The sequence below is a fragment of the Leguminivora glycinivorella genome, chromosome 5 (assembly GCF_023078275.1).
Source record: "Leguminivora glycinivorella isolate SPB_JAAS2020 chromosome 5, LegGlyc_1.1, whole genome shotgun sequence".
In the NCBI taxonomy this organism is placed as follows: domain Eukaryota; kingdom Metazoa; phylum Arthropoda; class Insecta; order Lepidoptera; family Tortricidae; genus Leguminivora; species Leguminivora glycinivorella.
Window position 1 is genome coordinate 6,790,115 of NC_062975.1, and position 23,852 is coordinate 6,813,966.

Here is a 23,852-nt window from a genome sequence, read left to right on the forward strand (position 1 = left end):
TCTTTAATTTTTTAAATGATTTTAATTTTTATATGAATAAATGTTTTAATACAAACTGATAGCCACTCCAACCATTAAAATTGGTGCAGCCGTTATGATTCCAAATTTTTTTACATCACGTGCAAAAACGTCTTTCAAATCCGCGCGCTCCATTTGAAATGGGTATAGTTCAAAAACTACTCAACGGATTTTCATAATTTTTATTTTATTATGTAGATAATATTATCAGGTTTAATTTAAATACATACAAATGTGGCCATACCATAGAAAATTTATTGGTAAATTTCACGAGAATGAAAAAAAAAGTTTGAAAATTTCATATTTTTCTTATTATTCGGCCGCCATCTTAATTTTTTTATGGTTTTAATTTTTTATATTAATAAACGCTTCAATACGAACTGATAGACACCCCAACCATCAAAATCGGGGCAGCCGTTATGATTCTATAATTTTTTTAAAATATGCGGCCGCCATTTTGGAAAATGTCCGCCATCTTGAATTCTAGTGGATGAAAATCGTGTTTCCTCGGATGAAATCATTTGTATTGGTCCCTAGTATCACTGTGCAAAGTGGCTTGCTTTCTGCATAAAGTGCAGCTTTTGACCATAATTTCGCCGTAAGCCCTATGACTATGTCAGTGTCAGCATTCTGTGTCACTTGTGTCAGTCATTACCTCTCGGGTTTCAGCTTTCCTGCAATTTCACACCTGCTATCTAGATCGAGATCGTGAGACTTTGTGTCTTTGGAAAATAAAATAGCTTTATTACTATGCTAGTGTGCTAGGCTAAATAGGTAATATATTAAAATATTTGAACAATAGGTGTACTTAAATCCATAATTTAAAATTAACATAAATTGTTAAGTACAGGGACCGGCATAAAAAAGTGATGATTTCTGTACCTTGTCGCTTTTAATCGTTTGACTATTTCGTATGACATTTCATACATGACGTTAATATGACAAGGTACAGTCAACAACAGCTGTCAATACAAAGTGCCAAAAAATATGTATACAGAACTTTATTGCCTGTACATTAAGGTGTATATACATGTTTTTGTACTTTGTATTCACAGCTGTGTTGTTGACTACAGAAATCATCACTTTTTTATGCCGGTGACTGTACATATTCATATGTTTAATGTTGACTTTGTCACTAGCCATGCTTACAAGCTTTCTTGACAGTTCGCACAGTTGACAGCCGCGCTGTCATTTAGGGTTCATTCGAAACCTCACCAGAAGTTCGGCCATCTGGCCGTGACCTTCGACCTCGAAGGTCTCTTTTGCTGAACTTCAACACCACACTCTTCGTATCTCAGCAGCGATTTTAGATCGCGGGTTCTCTTCTACTCGCTTACTTTACGCTTTCTCAGAATCTCTAAAATTGTACTTTTATATAACTTATTCTGTGTTTGTACCTAAAGCTGGATCTATTTATCCCGGCTGGGCCTATTTACAGGGCCGGGAAATCTTTTTATTTTAAATATGTAGAGTGAATCCTATGTACCTATCCCAATTGCTCAAGGCGATTGCTTAGTCTAAAATACCTATTTTATCAGTGAAATTTAATCTTTCTACGCAACTTGCTACAATAACTGTCTGACGAAACCCGCCATCTTTCAAATAATACATAGAATAATACGGCAATAAAAAATGTAACATCCTACAGACGATAAAAAACATAATCATGAAGGAAACACGCTCGATAGATTGACCATGCATTGTATAGAGATAAAGAGATCACTCTTATCTGATGTCCGAGGCTCAGACATGCAGCTAACTTACAAAGATGTACGTAGACCACGCAACGCACATTTTACGTACGATAGCTCTTCTTTTTGTATATTAAAAACATCTACGTGACAGCACAACTCAATAAAAGAAACATTGCAGATATAAACAACATCTAACGCTATATTTGTTACTAAAAATACTATTTGTTTGGGAGCAAAAATGGAGTCTCATTCCCCGATAGTTTTATGCAAATTTGAAACAATTGAATATTAATTTCTCTTTTACCACCACAAACACTGAAAAGCTATAGATGGCGCTGAATTTGTTTACCAAAAAAATCTACTCGTATGACTCGTATCGTACATTAGATAGGTACCCACGCTAAATACAAATAAACATACTCGTATGTATGATTTAACCCCACCTTTATTATTTATTAAATACTGTTTTTCTTCTGATTCTTCTTCAAACCAGTAGGTATAATCTCTGGTATTCACCTCATTGACGCTTGACGCTCTCTCGGGTTATCATAAAAACGCGTCAACAATCAACAATTGTTGACGAATTAAACGCGTTCGCGTAAGACGCGTTCAACGTCGTTGTTGACTCAGTTATATATCTGGTCGGTTTCGAAATATCAAATATCTTCGGCATCGCAGTAACGGTAGTCTGTGCATCTAACGGATCGGTTAGATGACGTTACGAAACCAGTGCACTTGTGAACGAACGGTGTGTTGGCAACAGTTCCTACATTGATCAGGGTTTGATGCTTATAGTATTTCTTATTAAAGCAATGTGAGTATGATAGGGACATCTCAATGTTTTACTTTTTGAAATTAAAGCGATTTCAACTTGCGGTTTTGCACCTTTTAGTCTTATGCACGGTTATACGCTCTTCCAGATACAAAGCACTACTGTCGCACGCAAAATGCTGTAGGTAATGCGGTAGGTTAACCATAAACTAAAACTTTATCTCTGATACTTAGTTAGTAGTGAAAATACTAGGTACTAGTTGTGCGGCACTATACGTAGACTCACTATAGGAGGATGTGTTTCTAAAGCGTTTCAGACTCTTTACAATCTCATTCTCATAGCATTGCTTACACAAGAATTGATCTACAGCATTCACGAAAATCACGCATCTTCTATTACAACGCTAAATGACAAATGACAGCAGACGAAAGCAAAAACAAAGCGCTATGTACCGTGAAAACGATCACGGCCTTCGTTACTGGAGCAGATGTAGCGTAATTTTAGGGTTCCGTACACGAATCTGGTATGACAGTTTCTAAACTAAATACTACTTTGTCATCTACTTAATGTTTTTTTTAAATATTTACTTATTTAGGGATAGGGGTTAATACAAACATGTATGTATGTAGGCGTAAGTACTACGGAAGCAGTAGTAGATAACTGTTATTGAATAAGTTAAGCCCCTAACTTCAGGTATGTCCACAGCAGAGACGGAAATATTTTGGATATCAAGATAATAGGTGGATCGAGTCCGGAACACCACGCTGCGCTCCAAGACGAAAATTATCGGTGTAGCTCGGAAGGCGGCCAAGCTAAAATGGGACTGGGCTGGTCACGTCTGCCGGATGCCGAACGAGTTGTGGGGCAGAATCACCACGGAGTGGGAGCCCGAAAATCGGGGATCTGGCAGACCCCGACAGCGATGGCGGAACGAACTGGACTCCTTTTTGAAGGAATGGCCAGACACGGCTTTGAATAGAGAGAAGTGGAAAAATTTGGGGGAGGCCTTTGCCCAGCAGTGGGACACGACAGGCTCCAAATAATAATAATAATAATAATAAGATAATAGGTAGATGTTAGCGCATCCCATCTGTAAGTATATACCGTCTTTCTGTCAAATCTTTAAAAAATGTAATAAAATGAAATCATATCACCGTACTACATAGAAGACGATTGAAACAGCGGCCAATTGATGCATTTGATGCCCACTTCGCGTTTGGATTAAGTTTGATATAACTTCAAATAAATTCAGACAGACAAGGCGTGAGTCGCAAACATATTTGTCTCATAATTTGAAAGTTGACAGGAACAATGTAGAAGTTATTAATGCTACAGAACCCTCTATAAGCGAGTTTGTTTCTTGCTTTCCGAATTATTTATGAATGTAGGTGCTATTAGGTATTGTAAGTAGGTGTCGTGCGTGCGCTCGCTAGGAAACGGAGTGTGGTCGCATCATTTAGCTCCGGTAATGTGAAAATTAATTGGTTTGTCACTTGAACGAGCATTCATTTAAAGTTAAAACCCTGGCTTTGCAACATTGTAGATGCTTATCTAATTCACGGTTTATTATAGCAGGGAATGAATACTAGCTTATTATGATTTTGCAACCGAAGTATTAGACAAGGTGGAACTTGAAACGATCTTCTTATTTTGACTGATCGCCTGAATGCCGAAACAGACGTCATAATTTTGATAAATATCTTGTTTGAGAAAAATTTGGCAGAATTAAGGATGACTTACAATAGACGAAAACGAAGTTGACCCGGCTCCTAACGTATTGCATGATGGTACGATTGAGAGAGAACACGACTACTTACTACTACTGCGTTTAGCGCAAATGTCAAAAGCTGACCCTTGGTATCCGTGCTGAAATAGCATAACCAGTAGTTAATAAATACTTGATTATCGTATCATAACTCAACAAGAGCCTAAAAGGAAGTTACACGAAGTAGGAAATGTCAAGGATACCGCATGATCGGATAGCCAATGAGTTATGACGATTACTTGTAACGTTAAGCGTTACACGTAATCGACAATTTAGGAGGTGTGTAATGTAGCGGCACGATTTCCTAGGTATTTGTAAGAATACCGAAGTCTAAACATAGGCTTGGCGTGCGTATCATGAATTTGAAAATCGAACGTAATTCTCACTTAATTGCTAAGATAAGTTTGCACAAAAACGTCTCAGGCAAAAAATGGGTTCATGATGAGAAGGTAAAAGAAGAATTTTTGTTTTTATTTTGTTTTGTATAAGTATTCATAATAATTAACACAGCATGACGGATAGACATACTTAAAGCACTGTGAAATTACATAAATGATGGGAAAAGTTAACATGTATAAATAAATATCTCATTTTAATATGTATCCTCCTGGGGTTCAATTTCCTAATACTAGGACAAAATACCTACGGTCCTACGATGAAATATGAATCTACGTTAAATAGAATCGAGTTGCTTTTGTTTTGATTCGTTCGATTTTCAAACAAAAAAAACTCAGCCCTGTTTTCTAGTACCATTGATTCAAATTTTATTGCCAAAATGTTTGTATGGTGGGTTGGTAGAGGGCATTACTTTGTATTCGCTTATTCAAAATATTTGAACATTGTTTACATCAGAATCTTACACAAATGCGGATATCCAAATGTTTAGATAACAATCAACTAAATAATACGATAAACAAATGGCAACCGTGACCAACCCACAATCCTTTTACTTTTCAAATTCCGAACAGTATTTCGATTCAGACTCAAACGCACGTAAACAAGTGGCCAATCGCTAACGCTCCCTAGCGAACGATCTTTTTTTATGCGATAGGAAGCAAACATATTGACAGGTCGCCTGATGGTAAGATCACTGCCGACCATTGACACCCGATACAAAGGGTTGGAGGTGCGTTGCCGTCCTTTAAGATGGTTGTACCTCTATTATTGAAGGTATAGAAGGTCATATCTGTCCGGAAATACCGCAGGCGACAATTCGCTCTACAGTTTAGCTGTGTGAGAGAGGAAGTTTCTGGAGAAAATAAACGCACATTTGAGGACTGCTAGCCGTCTATAAGTGATGAAAATGTTGTGTCGCACTGATGCGGAAGAGCGATAAATAAATAAATATATTATAGGACATTCTTACACAGATTGACTGAGGCCCACGGTAAGCTCAAGAAGGCTTGTGTTGTGGGTACTCAGACAACGATATATATAATATATAAATACTTATATACATAGAAAACATCCATGACTCAGGAACAAATATCTGTCATCACACAAATAAATGCCCTTACCGGGATTCGAACCCGGGACCGCGGCGTAGCAGGCAGGGTCACTACCGACTGCGCCAGACCGGTCGAGAGTAAAGAGAGAGTTAAGAGAGAGTTCCACATCGTTCGTCTCGGAGCGTGAGGGACTGGCTCCTTGTCTACGGGCGCTTTATTCTCGTTTTCTCGTAGGTAATATTATCGATTTGCTAAATTGACGCTTTCTTCGACTCGAATCAAGGTTACGTGACTCTCACCCGGGCATAGATTAAATAAAAACCGGCCAAGAGCGTGTCGGGCCACGCTCAGTGTAGTAGGGTTCCGTAGTTTTCCGTATTTTTCTCAAAAACTACTGAACCTATCAAGTTCAAAACAATTTTCCTAGAAATTTTTTATAAAGTTCTACTTTTGTGATTTTTTTCATATTTTTTAAACATATGGTTCAAAAGTTAGAGGGGGGGGGGACGCACTTTTTTTTCCTTTAGGAGCGATTATTTCCGAAAATATTAATATTATCAAAAAACGATCTTAGTAAACCCTTATTCATTTTTAAATACCTATCCAACAATATATCACACGTTGGGGTTGGAATGAAAAAAAATATCAGCCCCCACTTTACATGTAGGGGGGGTACCCTAATAAAACATTTTTTTCCATTTTTTATTTTTGCACTTTGTTGGCGTGATTGATATACATATTGGTACCAAATTTCAGCTTTCTAGTGCTTACGGTTACTGAGATTATCCGCGGACGGACGGACGGACGGACAGACAGACATGGCGAAACTATAAGGGTTCCTAGTTAACTACGGAACCCTAAAAATTACTACGTGGAGTGTAATCTGCCTGATGAGATATTTTTGCTTTCGAATGACACTGTAACCTTATTGTTTGTTCTCTTACTTTCTGAAATTATTGTACAGTCAGTCCAAGCTAAGTCTGCAGCTTATTTGATAACACTGATTGTGGAAGAGTTATTTTTAAACATCATTATTTCAGACACTTGAACATGTGTCAGCATAGAATGCTATCAAATTCGGCTGTTTTCAATATAATGATAAGTTAGTATCGATGTATTTTCGAAAAATGAGTGTCACTCAAATTATGTTTATTAAGAGCGAAGCAAAAACACACTTGGTTTTACAGGTCAGTAACTTTTTTTTTTTCATGCCATAAAGATAACTAACGTAAACAAACCACAGAACTTGAACTTTTTACATAACACCGCCTCGTATAAGCGGTTAAAACTGTACCATAGACAAAAATAGTAATTTAAACACCCGTTACCAATGCGCGGTCGAACGGTTACCATAACCGTTTCACCGCTGTCGCACTCCACATGGCGAGGATTGCATGTTGCCAACCTGCAGATTATAGAATGGGTATGTTGCCAACCTGTAGATTATGGTGGCAAATTGATGGTCTGTGCGATGGTGGCTTCGGGACGTTGAACTGCGTTTTACGCATGCTCATGCAGTCGCCAATCGCCTTTAGATATATTGGAGCAACAAGGCGAGGTGTACTCGTGTAAAAAATGATAAAATAGCATTCATAGCATGAAGGATATCGATATGATTATAAAGATAAAAAAAAACTTCTTAATTTCCTAGAGTCCTAGAATTGTTATGTAAAAGACATCAACGAGCGGTTCTTATGTCCAAGATAGGTGCCTAGGCAAAATTTTCACAGCTTCGCCTATGTAAATGCTGCAGCTGAATCAGCAGGGTATGGTAAGTAGTCAAAGCACTACCAAAAAGTTTGTGTACCTACTTACCTATTTTTATAGCCAGGCCGATTTTCTAAAATCACATAATTCACAGATCACATGTCTCGCTTAACTTCAAACTTGGGTAAATCCTCCTCTTGTTTCTCTTTGCCTTAATCTTATTATTTGGGGTCGGCCCTCCGCGTTCTTAAGCGCCAGGACAATCTGTCCTGAATTGTCTTCGGGGTAAGTTGGGCTCGTTCCAAGTCGCGGGTCACTGTAGACCACCATGTGGCTTTAGGTCTTCCTTATCTGCTCGCTTGTGAAAATCTATTCTGCTATATGGTTTATTATCTTTCAAATCATATTATACTTTTTTTATATAATCAACCTTTATTTACCCAAGAATTGATTTACCTAAGCTTGAGTTAAGCGACACACATATGTATAAACGCATATAAATGTATGGCGAACTTGATCCGAATCTAGCAGTACCTATACCATTAAATATGGTTCATTTTCTAACAGAGAATATATCAATTGTCAGGTCTAAAAATTGATTTTCACATATGTACAGTGGTTTATAGCTATAACAGACATGTGTATACAATCAAGACACTATCGCAACTTTTCTCACACGTTGGCGGCGGCAGATAACCAACTGGCATAGTTTGCATACATAATAGTCTGCTATTATAATAATATAATCCAAAACCAAGTGTTTAAGAAACGGTTACCGTAATATAACGGGTGGTTAACCTTTTAATTTTGTGGTTGCGTGACGAATTAAGTAGCTTGAGATCGTGGTTTTGTGATCTTCTTTTAGGCAGTTTTTAATATTTTTTTCTTTAGGTTTTTTAATGTTTTCTTTCTAACTATAGACACAATTATATGGTTAACTGCATTGGTCTATTTATTTGTGTCTTCATTGTTACTGGATGGATTGTTGCATTTGTTGCCTACACCCATGGCCATACTTTGTTTATTTTGGAGCTTACTATGTAAGTCAGTCTTTCTACGATCAGATAGTTTACGCCAAAATATTTACATGGTATACTTTGTTGGCTTGGCAAACAGTTTAATCGCCAATATCTAATACCATCTAATAGAAAACGTCAGCGCAAATATTTACCAACCACCTGAGTATAACCAGTTTAGGAAATATCTAAATGTAGCATTTCAATATGGTATGTATTTATAAAAATATCTAAAAGTAGTATTTATATTGAAGTGAATTAAATCCTCATTCGCGTCGCTTCATTGTTATCACGGCTTGATGCAACTCTCCCACAGTAACTGTGTCACTTCTTGCTCCAACCTTTCGCTCAATGCCAACCGGATGTTCTTCCAATATCACAGCTAATGTAAAGATTCCCACATTGGTTTTTACTATTTGCATTATAAATACGCCCTTCGTTGTGCAAACAAAAATTTGGCGTAGGCGCTAGTTGTTAAGACTATTCTTCTACCTGCGAATGAAGTCAAATTCATAGGTACTGAAGTCAAATTCATAGGTACTGAAGTCAAATTCATAAGTACTTAAGTATACATATTTTATTTTTAAGTACGAGTACAGATGGTGTTACTTTGCTTTGTGATTTATGTGTCCAATGCCCATGTCGAAACTTCAAAGGTTCATGTACTGAAAAACGTCGTAATGTACTATTATGTGCCAATAAGGGCCAGAAAAAAAAGATAGAAACGAGTACTTATGAGAGTTAGAAAAAGAAACGTTTCAAGACACCGTTTTGGCGCCGAAGAATAAAGGATAGAAGCGACCCTTGTTATCTAAAAAGAGCAAAGAAGAGGAGAGAGGAGCGTAAATATTTATAGCTTTATGTTGTTTCGTCGTAGCACTGTATAAACTTATCAGTACGTGACTGGACTAAGAACTTACGCAAGTTAGTTAGGCCTATATTCAGCAGTGGACGATAAAATACTGATATGATGATGATGATGAAGTTAGTAAAAACAACTCCGCACTCGGTATCGCTTACCTTTAGCTCTCAGTTGAGATTGACAGTCTGAAAAGCCAATTATGTTAATACTATAGGAAATGTGTATTTCTGGAGTACCTACCTAGTGTAGTGTAGTTCCCGGCAAAACATCCTCCGTCGGGATCAACCACTGATAAAAGCACAAGACAATGTTTCCCGCTGTTTTGTGATAAATGGGTCTTGCCAAATAGAAAAACACAGGATATGTATTATACGTGCATATAGCCGGCGCGATAAGAATGTTGACACCGAAACGAGCGATAAGCTTGTTTAAAAAAGTTTGCGGTAAACAAAGCGAAGATTGTAAACAGACCTTTACAACGACCCATTTTAAAGGTGTTTGCAACTTTTTGTTTGCCGTTTACTTAGGTGAACCTACAGAGTGTAATGCTACGCGACAGATTAAAGATGCTTGTGAAAGTAGTACGATTGGGTGATGGGTGCAATGACGAATGTATATTGCATCTGAAAGAATCAAATGTCTTTAAAAATTAAATTTGTTTCTGCTGATTTTCATAATTTGAGAGTGTATTTTGCAGTAATTTGCACTTGTTTCTTTTAATTCTAACTGAAAATTATTATTATTTAAATAATAAAACCCTAGTAAAAATGCTTAAAATTACTTATATGTAGATGTACTTACTTAATCCATTTTCGAGAAGAATTTAGCCTCTTAACAGTAATGTATACGTAAATCAAACTAATTTGCCAACACTCGTGAGAAAGATACTATCAATTGTATGAAGGCGGCCAAGGCGGGTCACACGCGGTCACGGTAATCGTGTCATCGAGTCACCGGAGAATGATTTGAGCCAAAAAGAGTTTGAGTCATCCAATTAAATATACATTTGGTACTTAGTATAAAGTCGCCATCAATAGAATTTGCGAATTCGTCAATAATAAAATAGTGCTAAAATCTGGCTAAGGTACAGCGGGGCAAATCTCGACTGTTTTACAGTGTTGGCATTATTAAATAAATGAATAGAGTGTCCAGCAGTTATATATGGTAGGCGTGTTCAGTGGATACATGTAGAACTCAACATCATAGTGTAATAATGGAAAAAATGCATTAGTGACAATTGTCTCCCAGTGGAGATTTGCCCCGCTGTACCTTATTCAATTGATGAATAGACTTTCAATAATTAATTACAATTAGTGTATTCCAATCATCTTATTAAATATACATTTGTTACTTAGTATAGTAAATCAATAAAATTTACTCGAACAATATAAACGAACCTTGTCAAGCAAAATGTATTTAATTTTCAATCTACCTAATCATATAATATTGGCTGAATCTGTTATTTAATATTTTTAATATTTTTAACCCATGGTCGTAAACCATTTAAATAATAAAATAGTGCTAAAATCTGGCCATTCAATTGATGAATAGCTTTTACATAATTAATTACATTTAGTGTATTGTATTCGATCATCTGTACATTCATCATTACAGGTTTTTTTTTTTGCTTTGTACGTAAATTTTTCACAATCATACACACTCTGGTAGGTTGATCTTAAAGCACATGTATGTAGTTAACTCTAAAAGTATACGGTTTTGTTTTGTTTTCGTATATATGTATCGTAAATTTATTTATTATCAGGATAAAGCCGTAACCATGTTTAACGATTAAAAGTGCCACATAAATATAATCCAACGCAAGTAAAATACGTGTGCGTTATCAGACGCAGTAAAACACGCTGGCCTCTTTCTGTCGCTCCTGCCGCGAACAGCTAATCAAATAGCTGTACCAGGTAGGTCAGTAACGTTTGTCTTAGCCTAAGCAAACAACCTGATTAGAATGGATACAAACTGTGCTGAACGGGTACAGAGGTACCTAATGAATAAGTGAAGAAACTTGCTGGTATTAGACAAACGAAAGGGGAACCTACTAATCCCCTCTCGCCTTAGCTTTTTGGTTTCATATAAATGCAATCATGCGTGTCTATTAATCAGGCTTACTCATCCTCACGTAACTCATCCTTATCTTATGAATGTCAAATAGACCTACGTCGCCTAAACCTTACACCTCTGACCCTAGAGAAAATAAATAAATAAATGTATATCTATAAAGATAAACAAAGTTATAATCTTCTACATGTCAAATGAAGATACACTGCCTCTATATCGCCTACACCTTAACCCGAGAAGATTTGAATGCCTCGCTAGTTTTGATATTTATTACTAAGTATTTTCCTATTTCTCAAGTATTCAATTGTAAATGTAAATTATGTATAATAAACAGCACAATTATATAAAATATAGTGAAAGAAATAAGTAGTGTGAATAATAATAGGGCTATTTTTATGCAAGAAATAGCTACGAACGATAAGATAGGACCTGTTTAAGTATATGTAGGTATGCTGGTTGTAAACATTATGCAAACCAATGTGTTTATGTTCGTTCCAACGCTTCACCGGCTGGGCGATAACTATCGCTTTTATGCAGATATCCTACGAAACCCTACTATGTTAGTGATGTGCCGATTAGAATGTTCTCGTTTCTGAAAATTCCTTTCCGAAGAAATTTCTAGAAAAATTCCAACATCCTCGAGAACGTTCTCGCTGACTTCGCTGAGTAGCAAACTTTTGTGCACTATAAATAATTAAGTATCTCAATTTTTTAAGTGGAAAACATAGTTTGTTTCGTTTAGTTTAGGTACATCTTTTACTTCAAATAACGTATTTGGAGAATATTGTGAGATTTTACTGCCGGTCTTTAATTTAATGTTAGCAACCATAAAAATAACAATGTATTTTGCGTTCAAGTTTCTGTGGTACCTGTCTTATTTCTTTTACTTAAGCGATTAAACATAAGTATTCGTCGAGTTTACGACAAAAAGGTTTTAGTTTCCAGAAAACGTTTCGGAAATTTCGGAAAACGTATCCGATAGATTTCTCTGTTCTCGGGAAAAAATCGGAAACGGCACATCGCTAAATCCTACTGTTTGCTAGAAAGAAGTAGGCGTTTCGTGTGCTTAGTTAGATCATTACCGCGGCTCATTCATGCAACGAGATGTTATGAAACAATCGGTAAACAATGTTTTTTTCTTGTAATTGAAGAGTTGCAGCACGCAAAAAAATAATTGTTTTTAGAATTGCGATTAAATTGTAGTAACCGGGGCTTTTCGACAACCATGGCTGTAAAATTTTGCATATTTTAAAAATCAACAGTCGATATATACCTGGGCCATTTTTTTTGCAAAGTTGTCCACCCCACTTTTTAGGGTTCCGTAGTCAACTAGGAACCCTTATAGTTTCGCCATGTCTGTCTGTCCGTCCGTCCGTCCGTCCGTCCGTCCGTCCGCGGATAATCTCAGTAACCGTTAGCACTAGAAAGCTGAAATTTGGTACCAATATGTATATCAATCACGCCAACAAAGTGTAAAAATAAAAAATGGATAAAAATGTTTTATTAGGGTACCCCCCCTACATGTAAAGTGGGGGCTGATATTTTTTTTCATTCCAACCCCAACGTGTGATATATTGTTAGATAGGTATTAAAAAATGAATAAGGGTTTACTAAGATTGTTTTTTGATAATATTAATATTTTCGGAAATAATCGCTCCTAAAGGAAAAAAAAGTGCGTCCCCCCCCCTCTAACTTTTGAAACATATGTTTAAAAAATATGAAAAAAATCACAAAAGTAGAACTTTATAAATACTTTCTAGGAAAATTGTTTTGAACTTGGTAGGTTCAGTAGTTTTTGAAAAAAATACGGAAAACTACGGAACCCTACACTGAGCGTGGCCCGACACGCTCTTGGCCGGTTCTTTTATTTGGAATTTTTTATGTGGTTTCCACTCAGAATCGCGAGCTCTTTCAATTATAATAGGAGAAAAAAGTGTCCCAAGGTTTTTTCCCATTCTGTTACCATTTTTTCATACATTTTGTATGGCGGTAACGGAAGGTTTGAAAAATGTATGGAAATCTTGGGACATTTTTTTTCTCCTTATCAGGATCGAAAGATCGCGATACAAACTATGTATTATCGTTTACAGTCTGACCAAAAAGAGTAGAAATTAGAAAGTGGCAACATCGTAGAGTCGTCCCGTTTTCTCACACATTGATTTGAAAGGGATGACACTACTATACTACGCGCTATGTTGCAACTTTTTGATTTCTACTCTTTGTTGTCAGACTGTACTTGTCGCCTAATTGTGGATAGCAATGTCAAATTTTGACAAATGATTGTAACAACTCCACAAATTGCGACTTTTACGAAAAGTCAGTTTTCACCAGTTAAATAAGGTCTTCGCATTGTTGAAAATAAATTCTGTCAGGTACTTATCTATATTCTATTAGTCTGCTGATATAATGCCCTAATCGTAATCCTAAAATAATGAGCAGTGTGGCATACCTATCAACCATAATTTACCTACTTATATAAAGTCTTGCGATAAATAAATGTAAATCTTTCACAGTCTAGCAAAACCGAAATCAAGCAGCGTCCACAAAATTACAAGATAAATCGCAATGTTGCTCAAAACAAGTAGGTATACTGCTCTTGACCCACATACACAGCAGAAACAGCCAATTTAATTACTTATGCATTATTATAATGAATGGGATTGATTTGCACACGTGTTTTTGTTCGAATTGCTGCGGTATCGTCGGCGATATCAAAAGAAACGGTTTGTTATTTACGCATATGTAAATACATACATATATAACTGTGTTTGTTTAGTACACACATGAATTATGGTTAAAAACGTGTGTAAAACAGTGCTGTGATAAATCGAAGTCGTAGAGGTTCAAGGGTCGATACCGCGCAACTACACCTCTGGAGTTGCAAGTGTCCATAGGCTACGGTGATCGTATGTTTGGTACCAGCGTAATATGAAAATGTTACCTATGGATTTTAGTAGGTAATAGTCTGGCAGGTGCCACATGCATTACTTACTACTATTTTTGCTCAGTCATCCAAAGTGAATGGCCTTCCAAACGAAAACATTCGTTTTTACTAATATTTGTAATTATTCTAACTACTTAATACCATACATTAATTAGGCAAATTCAAAAGTTACCGATAATTTCGTTACAGATTGGTTCCCGATAATGATCATGTGAGTGTATGCGTGTCGGTAATACTAGGTTACGTACATGCATACTTTGCAATCTTTCAATACACTATTAGTGCCGTTCTCGAGCAAAAGGTAAGTACTCCATTTTCGCTTAAGCATAAGGACGCTTTAACATGTACTTCGTATAGAGATATGAGTAAATTTCGTCCTTAATGTAAGCGAAATGGGGTACATTTTAACGGCGAATGTCACATTAAATTAAACAGATTTACGGCAAATTGTATGCTGTGCTGTAAAGCGGGGGAAATTTAATATGTGTGAAGCTAAAACGAGTTTACATTGTCTGCGTATGATTAATGAAGGCCAAATATGTAAATGTGTTCAAAAGGATTCTACTGCGTAATTTTTTATTCTATTTATTTAAAGAATACACGGGCACAAAAGATTAATTTTGAATTTAAGCAACCCCTGCTTAAATTCAAAATACCACAATAGTCACTTTTAAATTAAAAAAATAATTTAATTTATTTCAAGCTCATGGCTCATAAGATGTTAGTTATATACAATAATACTTAACAACTATGTTAGTAAATTTAGTAATACAATAAATAACTTAACTAAATGGTACACTGTTACTGGGCTTTGTGAAGTTCAATACAGTGCACTATTACGGACAGTCAAGTCTGTCCGCAATCATAGCCAGGATGTTGTTGGGATGGTTTTGATAGGGCAAGATAGTATTTGAAAAAGTGATGTAGGTACTTATACGGATAAATTAAATATGTACGTGCTTTATAAATCGTTGTTATCAACTGTGAACATAATAAACCTAGCATAATACCTAAGATACGTAAATTACTACTCGTAATAAGATTTCGATACACTTATAAGCATGTAACATTTCATAACGACATTGCCGTAATTTCGTTCAGAATCCGGCACTATAAATCACATATCATTGACAAGGAGTCGTTTCGTAACTAAATTACTTGTCCATCAGTTATCTAGGCTGTGTAGCAAGAAACAATAATGTAGTAGGTATCGTGGGATCAGTTAGTCAATGATTGACTGCATTGGTGGAAACTCGTTAGGCGATTTGTCATGTTTGCAATTGTTTTATAATTGGATCGTGCCATGGCGAACTTCTTTTCATTACTGTAATCGGTGCCAGCTTTGGTATTAGGGGCCAATATTTTAATTTAGACAGTTCGATTTACTTTTTTACCTATCACTAGATTCATACATATTTCCCATCTCTCGTATATAACATTTTTGAGCGACGAAACTTTTACTCAAAATTCTAAGTTCGACCCCCGCCGAGTACGATATTTTAGTGCTCTAATGTATGTAAGTACTTGGTGCTCTGGCTAAATGTTTGATCTTAAATATAGTTAAAGTCCTAATAGGCTAATACCTACATAAATAAATTTAATTCTAGGTACCTCATCTCCACGACATGTCGTGTATATTTATATGTATATTTAAGATCAAACATTTAGCCAGAGCACCAAACACATGATTCACTGGTTTACCTCTAAAAATACTTACAAAGGTATATGATATGAAATAATGCTTACACTTTAATATATTTATGAACCAAAAGTCTAATAAAATTAGCGTCGAAAATATCTAAGTATAAAACGAAGCTTCTTTAAATTACATATAAAAATATGGAAATACTTGTACTATTAATACTATTATACATAATATATATTCTGTGATAAAGCTTGGACGGTACCATAACTGGCCCAACAATTTGACCCAAAGGATTTCATGCAACCTATTGGCAAACACGGGAGCACTGGTGGCAAACACAGGAACAGTGTACTCAGTTGTATCAATACCATTCATGCTTAGAATAGCTTTACAATGGCTGCTAATTTCACAATCCACGACATATCATAATCGGAATGTATAGGTACTTTAAATTCTCGGAACGCACGTGCCATATTAAGAAATTGTATGTTTTTATTACGAATGCACGACAGTTCTAATAAAGTGACCATTTACGGTGCTCCCATTCTAAGCTCAGCTAGAAATAAATGTCATGGATAATTGGATATCTATGCTTTAACCGATATAATTGTATTGAGAAGACAAAAAAAAAGTGGAAATTGAACTATTTTTTTATTTATCATAGCAACACTTACTGTTTCATTTACATCTCAATAGTTGCCATATGCAAAACGTTTTACATAGACGGTGGCACCCCTATTAATTCTACTCTATTTGAAAGAAGTGAAGTAGGTAGGTACTGTAGGTAGGTACGTACTTGTACTTAGATCTTTTGGAGGTCTAGGAGGTTACAGAAACCTTCTCTCTCTTTACTAGAGCAAAAAAAAAAACGTTCGTCTTTAGGTCATTCTTCTTGAAATTATTTAAGTATTCATGAAACAGCATATTAGGTATATGTATGTAGAACCTTATATGTACATATGAATATACCTTTGTGTTATACGGGCAATACGGACATCATTTGTATAGGTAGGTGGTAGGTAGGTACTGTAGGTTGGCTAGGTATAGAGAGGTACATAAACAAAACCTTCCGTCCTATCAAACAGTATCTGAGCCAAGACGTTGAACACAAAACAAAACACAAGCAGCTAACACGGTCATCTCGGTCCCGATTGTCCGTTATATTTCACAACTACCGCTACAGAGATATGCCCGATTATCAAAGATATGACCAAGTTCTTATCACAATGTTACAAAGACTGTATTTGTCTGTACTGGGTCTCTACTGGCTAAGATTTGTCCTGCTTTGCGCTAATCATCTGGGTATAATTTTGCCACGTTCACGATAAGTTTTATTTGATGAACGTGACCGTCGATTGCTCAATCTGATTCTAAAGTGATAGTAATCTGAAGGTTTAAGACTGGATAAGTAACAAGGAAAAAATACTCTGATATTAATTTAGTTCATACTGACACCAAAAAACGACTCAGCACTCAAAATGTTACTTCTTTTCTCATAGCACTGAATATTTTAGGCATAAAGTCTTAAGTTCAGAAGCAAATCGTAGTATTTGGTATTACATTCATTCACAAGCATAACGTCGTAGTTACTTTATACACTTTTCACAAAGACGTGTGCATATTTTACTAAACTCTATCTAAGTCTATTACCACTTACCACAAAATCAAAAGATTTGAGAAGCAAAAGTATGGAAAATGATGTATATAAAAGAATGATTTATTTTTTTTACAAAAAATTAAGGTGTAGGTACATGTAGGTACCTAGGAATAAATCATAAAATCTGTCTTTTCGGGCTAGCTTGGATATCTTTTGTCCCTACTCGAGTCTGATAAAGGTAATTCAATATTTATTTTATTACAGTTATGTGAGTTATGTGAACAAGACGTTATGCAGTTCTTGTAAATTATTACTTGTATATTATTTCGATGCTCAATGGATAAAAAAATAACTTTAACGTTTACCACTATCAGACAGTTATTTTGATACTCCCAAAAACTACTTTTTCACCACCCCAACGGTAAAGGCTCTCTTTGCTATACGAAAACAGATAGCAAAGTCGCATTTTAACCACGAGTGAAAAGTAATTCAATACGATTTTTAACTTGATACCCAAAGCTGACTGTTGGAACTTCAGTTCAATAATGGAATCTTTCGCTTGCTCGGGTATCAATTTTGACACGTGCGGTTGAACAACAACTTTGCCCCCTTGTAAAACAAATAACTGTTGACTAAAGTGGATAATAGTGGATACCCTCCTCCAACTGAGGGCGACTGAAATCTTCTCGAGGCTGAGGCGTAGGGTTAGAGCCGGCGTAGCTTTATTTGACGTTCATATGCGCATTGTAATATGCCTACTTGATGAAAAATAAATATTTCATTTCAAGTTTACCATAAACAAGAAACCATAATTACGTCAATAAATAACCTAGGTACTTACACTTACACGACAGGTTTTTCCGGGAACTCATAATCTCTAGTTAGAATAGAAGTAAGGTAGAAATGGGAGTTGCTTCTTCAACTACTTCGAAATTGCCTAAAACTGTCACGCACGTCTCAATTTTCGCCTGTTAACCCTTCAAATGTCTCGTAATGCTTTCATCATTGCGACAATACACTCCCAACGTAACAGCTTTCTTCTCATGTGCACCACGTTTGCCGTTTGTAACCTTATGGTTTTCCGATTAGGTACCAATCTGGCTTGATGGTGGAGGGTAATTTGTGGCAGCATGCGTAGAATTGGCTCGTACGTAGATAATCGAGCGGGTTCAAGAGCGTTACGAATGTTAAGTGTTAGGTAGCTTTCACAAAAACAAAAAATGGTAAGAACAGCTTGGGAGTATGGCTTGTCACAGAGCACCGGAACTTTAGCAACTACGAGTACACAATCTCTATTGGTCAAAGATGCAACAGATTCTGCCATAAATGTGACTTTTGATTTCAAAAGATTTGGTTTTATTAATTAGTCAGAACTCTAAAAAAGGCGCAAAAATATAGCAAATTTTGAAATTTAACACATTGTACATAATTTCTATATCTTCATATAAAAGCTAGTGTGTAATACGGCACATTCTGGGATGTGTTGCCAAACATGAACTCCAGGCAGGCAAGCATGGTCGCGTGATAAACGATAGGTATAACGGCAGGCCGTTCTTTTTACACTATTTGTAAGTGCGACGCACCGATAAAGTTTATCACACTAGTATGCTGCTATACAGATTCTCATTAACCATGCCAAAATGTAGGGTTAACGCTACAAGACATAATTTCTACCTATATATTTAGCTTGTTGCCATTTCTCTTTACAAATAATTATTGTTTATTCCTTTGCTAACATTTTAATTGTTGTTACAGGAACATCACGATCTGCAGCGACCGGCTCAGGTAATTTGATTTACATTTCGTGACCGTGGCATTATGGTTGCACTTGTCTCATACGATTAAGTGCAGTGATAGCAACATGTACAACTTGTACTTACATTTGAGTGAAATGGGCAAAACTTTATTCTTCGTGCCTTTTCCCATCTCATTTGGGGTCCTCCGAATGGTATTCCGCCATTTGGCTCTGTCATACAGGTCAGCTAGAATTTTCTCTGACAATCTGTGCAAGCCCCGTAGCCGAATGGCATTTCTGCGACGCCAAACGCTGCAGTCTGGCTCTGTCGCGAAAATACGCAAATGCCATTCGGCTACGGGGCCTGGTTTCTCCACCTGCGGGTTTAGTACTTTCTGTATGTGTGAAAAGGATGCACCATATGACGCGACCGTGCTTATACCGCAGGTTACTTTAGGGTGTCCTAAATGTTGCTTACTGCGATTTTAACTGGGTCATGTTGCCCCGGCGCGCCGGGCGCTTGACGTGTCCATACCATCGCAATTGACTTTCGGGATTGGTGCCACTTTAAAGCTACCTTACAATATTATTATCTATGTATCAAATTTCTTTATGGCTCATAAGACCATTATACTGATCACATAATTGAATGAGAAAGCTCTATACTTTACGTTGGCAGTTTATTTGCAGCATTTTCGAAATGTGGCACAAGCTTTAATGCGGCATTCCACTTCATTGCAGTAAAATATTGCCGTAGAAATTACTTACAATGGAATATTTAACAGGAAGATTCTGTTCTATAAGCACATCGAATATGACCTAGTTTGTATGGTGCATGTACCTAACTAATACCTACCTTGCTATGCGGGTTTCATATAACATTTAGTAAAAAAACCGGCCAAGAGCGTGTCGGGCCACGCTCAGTGTAGGGTTCCGTAGTTTTCCGTATTTTTCTCAAAAACTACTGAACCTATCAAGTTCAAAACAATTTTCCTAAGAAGTCCTTGTAAAGTTCTACTTTTGTGATTTTTTTCATATTTTTTAAACATATGGTTCAAAAGTTAGAGGGGGGGGGACGCACTTTTTTTTCTTTTAGGAGCGATTATTTCCGAAAATATTAATATTATCAAAAAACGATTTTAGTAAACCCTTATTCATTTTTAAATACCTATCCAACAATATATCACACGTTGGGGTTGGAATGAAAAAAAATATCAACCCCCACTTTACATGTAGGGGGGGTACCCTAATAAAACATTTTTTTCCATTTTTTATTTTTGCACTTTGTTGACGTGATTGATATACATATTGGTACCAAATTTCAGCTTTCTAGTGCTAACGGTTACTGAGATTATCCGCGGACGGACGGACGGACGGACGGACGGACGGACGGACGGACGGACGGACGGACGGACAGACAGACATGGCGAAACTATAAGGGTTCCTAGTTGACTACGGAACCCTAAAAAGGCATTTAAAATTGATTGCTTTTTGATCAGGAAAAAATATTGTTATATACATTGATTTTATTTTAAGGCGTGCGTGATGTGTGACCAAACCAATGACCATGGTGCGGGTTCAATTTGACTTGAGAAAGCGGCAGAAGGTGAATTTGACTAGTTTTCAAGTTTGCTTGAAGTTGCAATACCGTTAAAAATATGATAGTATAAAATGTATACATAGAGACCATGGAAAGAAGTACGTGTCAAGGCTTTATTTATTTTAGTTCTGCATGTCGTAGTTAGGACCCATATACAAATACGTAAAGTCTCTGATGGTGCGTGTCTTCGTGTATCGTGATTTGATAAGATTCCCAACAAAGATACCCAGAAACATTATCAATAAAACATCCTCATTACCGTTTCCCGCCCACGACTAGCCATGTTATTCTCGCCATCTCAATTGACTGCAATATTTGAAAACACGATTGCTATGCTATCTGATGTCGAGACACGAACCCGTGTTATCTGCGGCATAAATTGAGCATTTAAATCGGAACAAGTATGCAAATCTGTTGGAGACTTTGGAGAGTGATTCTGAAAGCATGCTTACTCGTAACTCTCTCGCATCTATTTATTGATTTGTAACTCTCTTTTTAGTTTATGTAAGTGAAAATGTAATTTATGAATAAAAGCGACTCGATTCGAACTTCACGAATACGGCACATAGCTCTAGATACGATATGGATCGGATACATCTCTGTTAAAGATCATATCGTATGGAGAGCTAGTATTTTGAGAAATAGTATCGAATCGGGCCAAGATACATTTGAATAGGGTTAATTCGTATAAGGTGATATTTGTGAGTGTCCCAGAGTTGGTACTGCTCCTGAATTCTTTATATCTTGCCTTGTCTATACTCTACGCACTAAAGGTATTTAAAGCTGATATTATACCTACGTAGAACATAGTAAATATGTAGCTATTATAGAGTTATTGCAGTTTGTCCAGAGTTAACTCTGTTTAAATAGTAATGTTTTAAACATACGCATCGAGATGTTGCAAATGAAGACACGACTGCCAGTGTAACCCATCATTAAACGCGTCAGCGTGCTAAAGATCCGTTTAAGAGCAAACCAACCAACAATAATGAATTAACGATACTATCATTATCATTATTGAATTGAATTCCATTGTTCATTAGCGTTCGCGTGGACGCATCGCTAGATGCGCACGCGTTTGCAATCGGTACACTACTGTTACTTGTTACAGTGAGGAAGGAAAACGATTAGTCGGTAAATGCGCAAATTATATAAAAGGTAATGATGGCTTTCTTTTGAGAAATGTATTATTCAATTCACACTTAACGATTACATGACAAACGTGTTGATAAGGTAATTTTGCTACGCAGCGTGTTGGATAATTTACTGATTAAAGTAAAGGGGTGCGACTAAAAAGCAAGCTTTCTTATGTAGACAAAAACAGTCTTTAAAACACTCCAAAATCTAGACCAAAGATAAAATTCCGAAAAAGTCAGCTTTATTCGAAACTTTAAAATGTTTTCTCCTTTTTAGGCGCCGCTTATCAATAAAGCGAAAGTGGGACCACTTTTATGAATAAAAATCGCCGCATGTTCGCGTCCGAAACTCCGCGTTTGGTGATAAAAACCCGTTGGCCCACTGCGGCTGTGTTGCACCGAAAAAGGAAGGCTGGGCCACTTGCAAGGACGTTAAAATTTTTACGTGGAAGTGTGAAGTGAACGCTAATATTTTTGTAGGTAATACTTAATAAAAGCTACTTGAGTGTTTTTGAGTTTTAATCATCATGAAAATGGCTAATTTATGCATGTGCATTATATGTGAGTTGTTGTTTTATAATTCACGTAGTGTCGTATAGTGTGAATTTTCTGAGATGAACTTTTCGCTTTAGCCGTAATCTGTTAAACAAAGGCCTTTGTTTCTATTATTCACGGCGGCTAGCTCCCGTTTAATCGGCACGTGCTATAGTCTCAGTGTAGTTAAAAAGCAACTATCATGATAGTAATAATAAGGTTCAAATCCATTAAAAGACCTTTCGGAGATAACACGTTTTGTCATCTTCAAAAAAAGTTACCTGCATACTGCAAACTGTTTAATAAATTTGAACCTTATTGCTATCATGATAGTTGCTTTTTAACTACACTGAGACTTTAGCACGTGCTGTGGAAACGGGAGCTAGCCGCCGGGAATAATAGAAACAAAGGCCTTTGTTTAACAGATTACGGCTAAAGCGAAAAGTTCATCTCAGAAAATTCATACTATAGATGCCGGGTGTGCTTTTACGGGCGGATTTAAAAAATATATATATGACATTTGAATGATCTTTTATTAGGAAATTCACTGGGAACCGAAAATATCGAATATGAATTTATACTACTGTTTATAGTACCTATTTATTCACTAATTCTTTTTTTGAAACGTAAATAAGTTTTAAACATAAAAGTGATAAGAATTCTGGCTGGTAGCAGCATCAGAGGCAAATAAGTTCGAGTTACTCAGAAGATATTTCTATTTCTAAGATACCTACAATTTCATAATATCACCTATACTAGGATAAAGCTCGTGGTGACTCACGCTACCGATCGCGTCAGATACAAGTAATGGTCATCTGTGGCGAAACAGTGCAGGCATTTCCGATCAGACTGCTTTTAATACCCTGTTGGAGTAGTTGAAGAAATAACCACTAGTTTATTGAGGTGACTGAGACTTCTCGTGCAGTTTCCAAATCGGTAGCCGTGGGATCCAATCCAATCCAGTATGTGCAAAAATATGTATGATAAAACCACTTGGTGCAAGTTTTTCGGTAACATATTAAAGGAGCTTCAGACAAATCCTTCCTAGCATGTGTAACCGGGTGATAAAAATGGAAATGGTTTTTACAAAGTAGTGCCTGCATCAATTCTTGAGATTCATTCGCTATAGTGGTCCTTGGACTTTTACTTCACAATTTGTAGGTAGATACTAGATATACCTATGCAATTAAACAATTTGTAAAAGCAAGAAATTGAAAATCAAATGTAAACATCCACTGAACTGTCTAAAAAGCTCCTTGTTGCAAGAGACCTTAGATTATTACATTCTAATACAAATCCAAGTATGTGT

The 23,852-nt window shown here is 36.4% G+C and overlaps 1 long non-coding RNA gene across 1 annotated transcript in view; it reads left to right on the plus strand.

Moving 5' to 3' along the window:
• LOC125226270 overlaps positions 1 to 23,852 on the plus strand; it is a 74,132-nt gene that overhangs the window by 33,919 nt on the left and 16,361 nt on the right. The window contains exon 2 of the long non-coding RNA XR_007177062.1: positions 19,294 to 19,323. This is a non-coding gene — a long non-coding RNA (uncharacterized LOC125226270). The remainder of the gene's footprint in view (positions 1 to 19,293; positions 19,324 to 23,852) is intronic.